Consider the following 13,686-nt stretch of genomic DNA (forward strand, 5'->3'; position numbering starts at 1 on the left):
TATGGAGGTCGAGAAAGGATGCAATATGTCGCAGATTTGAGGAGATGGATGGGCATGTTTCCTCGCCCGCATGCATCTTACTGGTGGTGAGTTGATCTGCTTCTCCTTCAGAGCAGAAAGACCCAAGCTGGCTATCATTTATATCAACCTGGTGGAAGATGATGAAGATGATGAAGATAATGAGGACCCACTCGATGAAGATGATGAGGACCCACTTCATGAAGCCATCGTAGCTGAAAGAATGAGGCCGAGCGAGGAGGAGGTGTGCAACCTATGGGACATAATTCCGCCATGTGCTGACTTTGTCGGGGTGCCATTCGTGACCCGCCTAACAAGTACCATGGTCAATCGACATGATATGGTATGTTATACTTACAAATGCAAATTATCCGATGATATGCTTAGTGTAGAGTCCAATGATATGTTGTGTGGAATCTAGTCGATGATATGCTTTAGTGTAGACTCCGATCACATGCTTATTAGTGTAGAATCTAATGAACTATTAATAGTGTATATAACCCATATATACTTATTTGCAAGAGTATGTGCTAGGCTATTTATTAATTGATATGTTTTTCTTATTCAGAAATTGGCAAAGAGCCTATCTGTGAGTTATGGTATCGAGCTTGATGAAGAAGGCTCAGCTGGACTACGCCTTACTGCAAGGGGCTCCGTCACAACCTGTACTTACCGCATGGACACGGACGGTCGCACACACTTAAACTCGGTTGGGTGGAAGAGATTCCTCGTTGGCAAGAATCTTCGTGTTGGATAGGCCATCCTAATTACTATCAGGAACACCCACCGCCCAGTCTTGAGGATGATGATCGTCGTCGATATCATCTAGAAGTACATATGTGTGTGTGTGGCTATATCATCTAGAACTACATATGATGATCGTCGTCGATATCATCTAGAACTACATATGATGATTGTTGGGGATATAACTATTAGGTATGACCCGCCCAGGAGGGGCCGGGTTATACCTATGGCGAGTCAAGATATGAAGCCCAAGACGACACGTGAAGATGGTGTTTCAGTTAAGGGTCCAAGCCCAAAGGCGACTCAAGGCCCGTAGAGATAAACCGCCATATGTATGTAACTTATGTTGTAAGGCAGGAATAAACAGAGACTGAGCCGGACACTATTTATGAGCCGGCCAGGACTCTGAGAGACGCCGGGCGTCGACCTCTGTATATAAAGGAACGACCCAGCGGCGGTTCAGGGCAAGTAAGATCAGATTGAGAGCTAGGTCAAGCGATTTCGCTCCCTCGTAATCGAGACATAAGCAATCCCACTCAAAACTGGATCGTAGGCTTTTACCTTCACCGTAAGGGGCCGAACCAGTATAAACCCCGTGTCCTTTGTCCCGATTAACCCCTTTAAGTTTCCTAGTTGCGATGGCTCCACGACTAAGTCCTTTTACTAGGACATCTAACGTGACAATTCCACAATAGTTGGTGCCCACCGTGGGGCTAGTGCATAGTGGATTTGAGTTCTTGAAGGGCAGCTTCGAAGGGCTCAAGGGATACGCTATGGGCCGAATGACCAAGAGTCGTCACGGCAAGCTCTACATCAACAACGAAGGCTAGGGCCCCGACGCTGGCTCAATTGAGTACGGGTACCGGTCCCCTTCGGCGGAATCCACGTCTTCATCGGCAAGATTGGCGAGCCGGGACCTGAGCCGAACATCTGCACCGACCTCGTCAAGATGGCTCAGCGTGCGAGACCTGCCCGGGCTCAGCCTTCCATGAAGCGTGCCTTCGTGGGATGCATCCACGGAGGGGAACTTTCTGAAGGATCTGTGTCCGACGGTGAGACGGCCATCCACTCTGATGGTGAGTCGTCCACGGGTGAGACGGATTCATTATATCAATTTCAAGATGGCGGGCTTGGGGTTTGTTCCGATGGCAGCAGTATTTCGGACCTCCTTGAGCCACCGAGCAGAGTTGGGATCTTCATGGCTGGCACGCAACCCGTTCAAAACTCTACGACTGCGGCAGCGATAACCTCCGGGTCAGCGACAGCCGGGGTAGGAGGCCCTGTGCGCCCGCCGGCTCAGGTGCTGATGGAGGATAAGATGACGACACTATTAACCACCGTGGTCAACCCGGCGGATCAATCTCAACATGATGCGGAAGTGGCGCAGTTAAAGCAGGATATAGTACAGGATAAGAAAGACCTAGCGGCGGAAAACGTCAGGATGACCGCAGAGTGGGCGACTCTGGACGCCCAGGCTCAGCAGATTCAATCACAGGCTTTCCAGCTCACGAGGGATCAGAACGCATCAAATGAGGTCATGAGGAGGAGGTACCAGAAGACTCAATCCCGCCTGCCTCCGGTTTACGATCCTTGAAACCTCTTTCGTGTTGGAAATATGCCCTAGAGGCAATAATAAATTAGTTATTATTATATTTCCTTGTTCATGATAATCGTTTATTATCCATGCTAGAATTTTATTGATAGGAAACTCAGATACATGTGTGGATACATAGACAACACCATGTCCCTAGTAAGCCTCTAGTTGACTAGCTCGTTGATCAATAGATGGTTACGGTTTCCTGACCATGGACATTGGATGTCGTTGATAACGGGATCACATCATTGGGAGAATGATGTGATGGACAAGACCCAATCCTAAGCCTAGCACAAAGATCATGTAGTTCGTATGCTAAAGCTTTTCCAATGTCAAGTATCATTTCCTTAGACCATGAGATTGTGCAACTCCCGGATACCGTAGGAATGCTTTGGGTGTGCCAAACGTCACAACGTAACTGGGTGGCTATAAAGGTACACTACAGGTATCTCCGAAAGTGTCTGTTGGGTTGGCACGAATCGAGACCTGGGATTTGTCACTCCGTGTAAACGGAGAGGTATCTCTGGGCCCACTCGGTAGGACATCATCATAATGTGCACAATGTGATCAAGGAGTAGATCACAGGATGATGTGTTATGAAACGAGTAAAGAGACTTGCCGGTAACGAGATTGAACAAGGTATCGGGATACCGACGATCGAATCTCGGGCAAGTATCGTACCGATAGACAAAGGGAATTGTATACGGGATTGATTAAGTCCTCGACATCGTGGTTCATCTGATGAGATCATCGAGGAGCATGTGGGAGCCAACATGGGTATCCAGATCCCGCTGTTGGTTATTGACCGGAGAGCGATCTCGGTCATGTCTACATGTCTCCCGAACCCGTAGGGTCTACACACTTAAGGTTCGGTGACACTAGGGTTGTAGGGATATGTATATGCAGTAACCCGAATGTTGTTCGGAGTCCCGGATGAGATCCCGGACGTCACGAGGAGTTCCGGAATGGTCCGGAGGTAAAGAATTATATATAGGAAGTGCTATTTTGGCCATCGGGACAAGTTTCGGGGTCACCAGTATTGTACCGGGACCACCTCAAGGGTCCCGGGGGTCCACCGGGTGGGGCCACCTATCCCGGAGCGCCCCATGGGCTGAAGTGGGAAGGAATCCAGCCCAAAGTGGGCTGGGGCGCCACTTCCCCCTAGGGCCCATGCACCTAAGGATGGGGGAAACCCTAAGGAAGAGTCCTAAGAGGGGAAGGCACCTCCTAGGTGCCTTGGGGAGGAGGGATTCCTCCCTTGGCCGCCCCCAGGAGATTGCATCTCCTAGGGCCGGCGCCCCCCCTAGGCTCCCTATATATAGTAGGGGAAGGAGGGCCTCTAAAACCTACGCCTTTGGTGCCTCCCTCTCCCTCTCCAACACATCCTCCTCCTCCATAGAGCTTGGCGAAGCCCTGCCGGAGTACTGCAGCTCCATCACCACCACGCCGTCATGCTGCTGCTGGAGCCATCTTCCATCAACCTCTCCTTCCCCCTTGCTGGATCAAGAAGGAGGAGACGTCGCTGCTCCTTACGTGTGTTGAACATGGAGGTGCCGTCCATTCGGCGCTAGGATCATCGGTGATTTGGATCACGACGAGTACGACTCCATCAACCCCGTTCTCTTGAACGCTTCCGCGCACGATCTACAAGGGTATGTAGATCCACTCCTCCCTCGTTGCTAGATGACTCCATAGATAGATCTTGGTGACACGTAGGAAAATTTTGAATTTTTGCTACGTTCCCAAACAGTGGTATCAGAGCTAGGTCTATGCGTAGTTTCTATGCACGAGTAGAACACAAAGTAGTTGTGGGTGTTGATTCTATTCAATATGCTTGCCATTACTAGTCTTATCTTGATTCGGCGGCATCGTGGGATGAAGCGGCCCGGACCGACCTTACACGTACTCTTACATGAGACTGGTTCCACCGATTGACATGCACTAGTTGCATAAGGTGGCTAGCGGGTGTCTATCTCTCCCACTTTAGTCGGATCGGATTCGATGAAAAGGGTCCTTATGAAGGGTAAATAGCAATTGGCATATCACGTTGTGGTCTTTGCGTAGGTAAGAAACGTTCTTGCTAGAAACCCATAGCAGCCACGTAAAACATGCAAACAACAATTAGAGGATGTCTAACTTGTTTTTGTAGGGTATGCTATGTGATGTGATATGGCCAAAAGGATGTGATGAATGATATATGTGATGTATGAGATTGATCATGTTCTTGTAATAGGAATCACGACTTGCATGTTGATGAGTATGACAACCGGCAGGAGCCATAGGAGTTGTCTTAATTTATTTATGACCTGCGTGTCAACATAAACGTCATGTAATTACTTTACTTTATTGCTAACCGTTAGCTGTAGTAGTAGAAGTAATAATTGTCGAGGCAACTTCATGGATACACGACGATGGAGATCATGATGATGGAGATCATGGTGTCATGCCGGTGACGATGATGATCATGGAGCCCCGAAGATGGAGATCAAGAGGAGCAAAGTGATGATGGCCATATCATGTCACTATTTGATTGCATGTGATGTTTATCATGTTTATGCATCTTGTTTACTTAGAACGACGGTAGTAAATAAGATGATCCCTCATAATAATTTCAAGAAAGTGTTCCCCCTAACTATGCACCGCTGCGACAGTTCGTTGTTTCGAAGCACCACGTGATGATCGGGTGTGATAGATTCTAACGTTCACATACAACGGGTGTAAGACATATTTACACACGCAAAACACTTAGGTTGACTTGACGAGCCTAGCATGTACAGACATGGCCTCGGAACACAAGAGACCGAAAGGTCGAGCATGAGTCGTATGGTAGATACAATCAACATGAAGATGTTCACCCATGATGACTAGTCCGTCTCACGTGATGATCGGACACGGCCTAGTTGACTCGGATCATGTAATCACTTAGATGACTAGAGGGATGTCTATCTGAGTGGGAGTTCACAAGATGAACTTAATTATCCTGAACATAGTCAAAAGGTCTTCGCAAATTATGTCGTAGCTCGCGCTTCAGTTCTACTGTTTAGATATGTTCCTAGAGAAAAATTAGTTGAAAGTTGATAGTAGCATTTATGCAGACAGTAGAAGGCTTATGTCCTTAATGCACCGCTGAGTGTGCTGAACCTCGAACGTCGTCTGTGGATGTTGCGAACATCTGACATACACATTTTGATAACTACGTGATAGTTCAGTTAAACGGCTTAGAGTTGAGGCACCGAAGACGTTTTGAAACGTCGCGAAACATATGAGATGTTTCGAGGGCTGAAATTGGGATTTCAGGCTCGTGCCCACGTCAAGAGGTATAAGACCTCCGACGATTTTCTTAGCCTGCAAACTAAGGGAGAAAAACTCAATTGTTGAACTTGTGCTCAGATTGTCTGAGTACAACAATCGCTTGAATCGAGTGGGAGTTGATCTTCCAGATGAAATAGTGATGGTTCTCCGAAGTCATTACCACCAAGCTGCTTGAGCTTTGTGATGAACTATAATATATCAGGGACATATATGATGATCCTTGAGATATTCGCGATGTTTGACACCACAAAAGTAGAGATCAAGAAGGAGCATCAATTGTTGATGGTTGGTGAAACCACTAGTTTCAAGAAGGGCAAGGGCAAAAAGGGATGCTTCATGAAACGACAAATCAGCTACTGCTCTAGTGAAGAAACCCAAGGTTGAACCCAAACCCAAGACTAAGTGCTTTTGTAATAAGGGGAACAGCCACTGGAGCAGAATTACCCTAGATACTTGGTAGATGAGAAGGCTGGCAAGGTCGATAGAAGTATATTGGATATACATTGTGTTGATGTGTACTTTACTAGTACTCCTAGTAGCACCAGGGTATTAGATACCGGTTCGGTTGCTAAGTGTTAGTAACTCGAAATAAAAGCTACGGAATAAACGGAGACTAGCTAAAGGTGAGGTGACGATATGTGTTGGAAGTGTTTCCAATGTTGATATGATCAAGCATCGCACGCTCCCTCTACCATCGAGATTGGTGTTTGCGTTGAGCATAGACATGATTGGATTATGTATATCGCAATACGGTTATTCATTTAAGGAGAATAACGGTTACTCTGTTTATTTGAATAATACCTTCAATGGTCTTGCACCTAAAATGAATGGTTCATTGAATCTCGATCATAGTGATACACATGTTCATGCCAAAAGATATAAGATAGTAATGATAGTACCACCTACTTGTGGCACTGCCACTTAAGTCATATCGGTATAAAACGCATGAAGAGGCTCCATGTTGATGGATGTTTGGACTCACTCATTTTTGAAAGGTTTGAGACATGCGAACCATGTCTATTGGTGTATATGCATGAAGAAACTCCATGCAAATGGACCGTTTGGACTCACTTGATTTTGAATCACTTGAGACATGCAAATCATACCACATGGGCAAGATGACTGAAAGCCTCGTTTTCAGTAAAATGGAACTAGAAAGCAACTTGTTGGAAGTAATACATTTTGATGTGTGCAATCCAATGAGTGCTGAGGCATGTAGTGGATATCGTTATGTTCTTACTTCACAGATGATTTGAGTAGATGTTGAGTATATTTACTTGATGAATCACGAGTCTGAATTATTGAAAGGTTCAAGTAATTTCAGGGTGAAGTTGAAAGATCGTCGTGACAAGAGGATAAAATATCTATGATATGATCATAGAGATGAATATCGGAATTACGAGTTTGGCACAGAATTAAGACATTGTGGAAATTGTTTCACAACTAATACAGCCTGGAACACCATAGTGTGATGGTGTGTCCGAACATCATAATTGCACCCTATTGGATATGATGCATACCATGATGTCTCTTATCGAATTGCCACGATAGTTTATGGGTTAGGCATTAAAGACAACCACATTCACTTTAAATAGGGCACCATGTAATTCCGATGAGATGACACCATAGGAACTATGGTATAGAGAAACCTAAGCTGTCATTCCTTAAAAGTTTGGGGCTGCGACGCTTATGTGGAAAAGTTTCAGGCTGATAAGCTCGAACCCAAAGCGGATAAATGCATCTTCATAGGACACCCAAAACAGTTGGGTATACCTCCTGTCTCAAAACCGAAAGCAATAAGGGATTGTTTCTAGAATCGGGTCCTTTCTCGAGGAAAAATTTCTCTCGAAAGAATTGAGTGGGAGGATGGTGGAGACTTGATGAGGTTATTGAACCGTCTCTTTAACTAGTGTGTGGCAGGGCACAGGAAGTTGTTCCTGTGGCACCTACACCAATTGAAGTGGAATCTTATGATAGTGATCATGAAACTTCAGATCAAGTCACTACCAAACCTCGTGGGATGACAAGGATGCGTACTACTTCAGAGTGGTACGTAATCCTGTCTTGGAAGTCATGTTGCTAGACAACAACGAACCTATGAGCTATGGAGAAGCGATGGTGGGCCTGGATTCCGATAAATGGCTCGAGGCCATATAATCCGAGAGAGGATCCATTTATGAAAACAAAGTGTAGACTTTGGAAGAACTACTTGATGGTCGTAAGGCTGTTAGGTACATATGGATTTTAAAAGGAAGACGGACAATGATGGTAAATGTCACCATTAAGAAAGCTCGACTTGTCGTTAACATGTTTCCCGACAAGTTCAAGAAGTTGACTACGATGAGACTTTCTCACTCGTAGTGATGCTAAGAGTCTGTTGGAATTATATTAGCGATTACTACATTATTTATGAAATCTTACAGATAGGATGTCAAAACATTGTTTCCTTGACGATTTTCTTGAGGAAAGGTTGTATGTGATACAACCGGAAGGTTTTTGTCAATCCTGAAAGATGCTAATAAGTATGCAAAGCTCCAGCAATCCTTCTAAGGACTGGAGTAAGCATCTCGGAGTTGGAATGTATGCTTTGATGAGATGATCAAAGATTTTGGGTGTATACAAAGTTTATGAGAAACTTGTATTTCCAAAGAAGTGAGTGGGAGCACTATAGAATTTCTGATGAATATATGTTGTTGACATATTGTCGATCAGAAATGACGTAGAATTTCTGGAAAGCATATAGGGTTATTTGGAAAGTGTTTTTCAATGGAAAGCCTGGATTAAGCTACTTGAACATTGAGCATCAAGATCCATAAGGATAGATCAAAACGCTTAATGGTACTTTCAAATGAGCACATACCTTGACATGATCTTGAAGGTGTTCAAGATGGATCAGTCAAAGAAGGAGTTCTTGCCTGAGTTGTAAGGTATGAAGTTAAGACTTAAAGCTCGACCACGGCAGAATAGAGAGAAAGGATGAAGGTCGTCCCCTATGCTTAAGACATAGGCCCTACAGTATGCTATGCTGTGTACCGCACCTGAAATGTGCCTTGCCATGAGTCAGTCAAGGGGTACAAGAGTGATCCAAGAATGGATCACAAGACAACGGTCAAAGTTATCCTTGGTAACTAGTGGACTAAGGAATTTTCTCGATTATGGAGGTGGTAAAAGAGTTCGTCGTAAAGGGTTACGCCGATGCAAACTTTGACACTAATCCAGATTATTCTGAGTAGTAAACTGGATTCATATAGTATTACAGTTATTTGGAATAGCTCCAAATGTAGCGTAGTAGTTGCATCTACAAGATGACATAGAAATTTGTGAAGTACATACGGATCTGAAAGATTCAGACCCGTTGACTATAACATCTCTCACAAGCATAACATGATCAAACCCAGAACTCATCGAGTGTTGATCACATGGTAATGTGAACTAGATTATTGACTCTAGTAAACTCTTTGGGTGTTAGTCACATGGGGATGTGACCTTGAGTGTTAATCACATAGCGATGTGAACTGGATTATTGACTCTAGTGCAAGTGGGAGACTGTTGGAAATATGCCCTAGAGGCAATAATAAATTAGTTATTATTATATTTCCTTGTTCATGATAATCGTTTATTATCCATGCTAGAATTGTATTGATAGGAAACTCAGATACATGTGTGGATACATAGACAACACCATGTCCCTAGTAAGCCTCTAGTTGACTAGCTCGTTGATCAATAGATGGTTACGGTTTCCTGACCATGGACATTGGATGTCGTTGATAACGGGATCACATCATTGGGAGAATGATGTGATGGACAAGACCCAATCCTAAGCCTAGCACAAAGATCATGTAGTTCGTATGCTAAAGCTTTTCCAATGTCAAGTATCATTTCCTTAGACCATGAGATTGTGCAACTCCCGGATACCGTAGGAATGCTTTGGGTGTGCCAAACGTCACAACGTAACTGGGTGGCTATAAAGGTACACTACAGGTATCTCCAAAAGTGTCTATTGGGTTGGCACAAATCGAGACCTGGGATTTGTCACTCTGTGTAAACGGAGAGGTATCTCTGGGCCCACTCGGTAGGACATCATCATAATGTGCACAATGTGATCAAGGAGTTGATCATGGGATGATGTGTTACGAAACGAGTAAAGAGACTTGCCGGTAACGAGATTGAACAAGGTATCGGGATACCGACGATCGAATCTCAGGCAAGTATCGTACCGATAGACAAAGGGAATTGTATACGGGATTGATTAAGTCCTCGACATCGTGGTTCATCCGATGAGATCATCGAGGAGCATGTGGGAGCCAACATGGGTATCCAGATCCCGCTGTTGGTTATTGACCGGAGAGCGATCTCGGTCATGTCTACATGTCTCCCGAACCCGTAGGGTCTACACACTTAAGGTTCGGTGACGCTAGGGTTGTAGGGATATGTATATGCAGTAACCCGAATGTTGTTCGGAGTCCCGGATGAGATCCCGGACATCACGAGGAGTTCCGGAATGGTCCGGAGGTAAAGAATTATATATAGGAAGTGCTATTTCGGTCATCGGGACAAGTTTCGGGGTCACCGGTATTGTACCGGGACCGCCGGAAGGGTCCCGGGGGTCCACCGGGTGGGGCCACCTATCCCAGAGGGCCCCATGGGCTGAAGTGGGAAGGAATCCAGCTCAAAGTGGGCTGGGGCGCCACTTCCCCCTAGGTCCCATGCACCTAAGGATGGGGGAAACCCTAAGGAAGAGTCCTAAGAGGGGAAGGCACCTCCTAGGTGCCTTGGGGAGGAGGGATTCCTCCCTTGGCCGCCGCCCCCCTAGGAGATTGCATCTCCTAGGGCCGGCGCCCCCCTAGGCTCCCTATATATAGTGGGGGAAGGAGGGCCTCTAAAACCTACGCCTTTGGTGCCTCCCTCTCCCTCTCCAACACATCCTCCTCCTCCATAGAGCTTGGCGAAGCCCTGCCGGAGTACTGCAGCTCCATCACCACCACGCCGTCGTGCTGCTGCTGGAGCCATCTTCCATCAACCTCTCCTTCCCCCTTGCTGGATCAAGAAGGAGGAGATGTCGCTGCTCCGTACGTGTGTTGAACGCGGAGGTGCCGTCCGTTCGGCGCTAGGATCATCGGTGATTTGGATCACGACGAGTACGACTCCATCAACCCCGTTCTCTTGAACGCTTCCGCGCGCGATCTACAAGGGTATGTAGATCCACTCCTCCCTCGTTGCTAGATGACTCCATAGATAGATCTTGGTGACACGTAGGAAAATTTTGAATTTATGCTACGTTCCCCAACATTTCATACACCCGATGCAAGTCCCAGTAACCCGCTGGAGATAGACCGGATTGCAGCGCCGGGGCTGGAACGCTGGTTCAGCCACGTATGATGGAACCTCCCCAGATGAATACTGCTCCACCTCAGTATGTACCAACACCATCGGGTCATTATTCTAACCCTTTGGAGAACATGATTGTTGCGGCGACACGATTGGCGACGCTCCCGGTGGAGGGCGATTCTCCGACGGCAGTTGAAACTCGAAGGGTCAGAGAGCTTCTTCAGACAGCTTTGGCGCAACAGGAGGCGTACTCGTATAGCCGAGATAGGATTCATTTGACCCCTGATCCAAGCCGGAGCCCGAGTTATAGCAGGCACATGGATTCAGCGGCCATTTCAAGCAACACCCGGCGTCGTGACCAGTCGGGCGGGCATGACCTGGCGCGTGATGGAGCTCTTAACTTGGTTGATCAGGACAGAATATGCCAAGAGGCTGAGCGGGCGGCTCAGCAGGCGGCTGAGCAGGCGGCTCAGCGGACGGCTTACCAGTCTTTTTCGGTTTATCCGACGACTTCTATTGAAGTTGGCGTGACCACTAGGACCAGAGGTGTCCCTTGTCTGGTGCCGGCTCTGCGGAACGAGCGTTTGCCCAAGGATTTCAAGGGGCCTCGAAAAGTGCCTAATTACATGGCCGACTTACAGCCTGGGGCGTGGATTGAAAGCTATAAGATGGCTATGGAGCTACTAGAAGTCAGTGACGTTGCGATGGCCAAGTACTTCACCGTGATGTTGGATGGGATGGCCCACACTTGGTTGAAGGGACTGCCGCCTAATTCCATCGGTTCATGGGCAGAGTTAAAAGCCCGGTTCATTCAGAACTTCAAAGATACATGCAAGCAACCCATGTCAATTGTGGATTTGACTAATTGCAAGCAAGAGGAGGGTGAGTCCACGACCCATTGGGTGCGCCGGGTCAAAGCCATAATACATTCGTCTGATAAGATGGATGCCGACTCTGCAGTCTTAATGTTGGAGAAAAAATGTCGTTTTATGCATCTGAAGATGAAGCTGGGGCGGCTCAAGCGCGATTGTAATGACACGGGCCAGCTGATGGCGGCTCTAGTCAAATACGCCGACTCTGATAGTACCAAGGATCCCGAGTCTGATGATGAAAAGACAGGGAAGGGAAGAGAAGAACAGCAACGCCAAGGGTCCCTAGCATAACCCGGAAAATCAAGGAGGTAATAATAAACGTAATGCTGATGGTAGCTTGGAGTTTGTGGCTAACACCAATGCGCAAGGCAACAATCAACGACGTAAGGGGAGACCACCTCCTCGGTCCGGCGGGTCAAGCCCCACGCTTGAGCAGTTACTGAATGAGCCCTGTCCAAGGCATGGTACTCCACAGAAGCCGGCCACTCACCTATGGAAGGACTGTACGATCATGAAAGCTTTCAAGAATTCCAACATGTTCGACGGTAATCATGGGCCGGGTGGCGGCTGAGGTGACGGCGGCTTTCATGGCCCGGGCGGCGGTTCAAATTCCAATTCTCAAAGCTCTTAGGGTAATCAAGGCGGTTATAATCATCAATTTGGCCAGGGAGGTTAGCAGCAGCAGGGTGGATATCAGAGTAATCCAAAGCAGCTGAATAGTGGGCAATATCATGTGTTTACCACCAGTTTGTGCAAACGGGACCAGAAGCTTCATAAGACGGTTGTGAACGCTGTTGAGCCGGCAGTTCCTCGTTTAGATGGTCTGAGTGGCCTATTCTATGGAGTAGGGAAGATCACCCTCCCCAGGTTGACAATCCGGGTCACTTGGCCTTGGTGGTGGCACCTCAGGTTGGTGGATACAAATTCACTAAGGTGCTCATGGATGGAGGCAGTAGCATCAATATCCTCTATTATGAGACTTCTCGCCGCATGGGTTTGACTGATAAAAATCTCAAGACTTCCAACACTATTTTTCATGGAGTAGTCCCTGGTAAGTCAGTGTACCCAGTGGGTAAGATTGAGCTGGAGGTAGCCTTTGGAGATGAGCATGATTCTAGGGCTGAGAAGTTAACCTTTGAGGTGGTCAAAATCAAGAGCCTGTATCACACCCTGTTTGGACGGCCGGCTTATGCCAAGTTCATGGCACGGTCGTTTATGTTTATTTGCAGCTCAAGATGTCGGGTCATAAAGGCACCATCACAGTACATGGGAGTAGGAAGATAGCCTTGGAATGTGAGGAAGGCGATGCCATATTTGCTGAATCTGTTTGTGCAACAGAGGAGTTGAAGCTCTACAAGGACAATGTTGACCCGACAGACATGATGTCTTTGAAAAAGCCAACCATAGAGCATGAGCCGGTAATGAAGTTTAAGTCAGCCGATGACACCAAGCTTGTTGATTTTGTTCCAGGCGACTCATCTAAGCAGTTCAGTATCAGTGCCAATCTGGATCCCAAATAGGAAAGCACGCTCATCGAGTTCATCCATGAGAACCGGGACATCTTTGCATGGAAACCTTCTGACATGCTGGGTGTATCGAGAGAACTCGCTGAGCACACTCTCAATATTAATCCAAAATTTAAGCCGGTCAAACACTTTCTTCGGCGGTTCAGTGAAGAGAGGCGTAAGGCCATTTGTGAGGAAGTGGCCTGGCTCTTGGCGGCCAGGTTCATTATTGAAGTTTTTCATCCAGAGTGGTTGGCTAACCCGGTGCTGGTGCTTAAGAAGAACAACACTTGGCGTATGTGTGTGGATTACA

The sequence above is a fragment of the Triticum dicoccoides genome, chromosome 2A, assembly GCF_002162155.2.
Source record: "Triticum dicoccoides isolate Atlit2015 ecotype Zavitan chromosome 2A, WEW_v2.0, whole genome shotgun sequence".
NCBI classification, from domain to species: Eukaryota; Viridiplantae; Streptophyta; class Magnoliopsida; order Poales; family Poaceae; genus Triticum; species Triticum dicoccoides.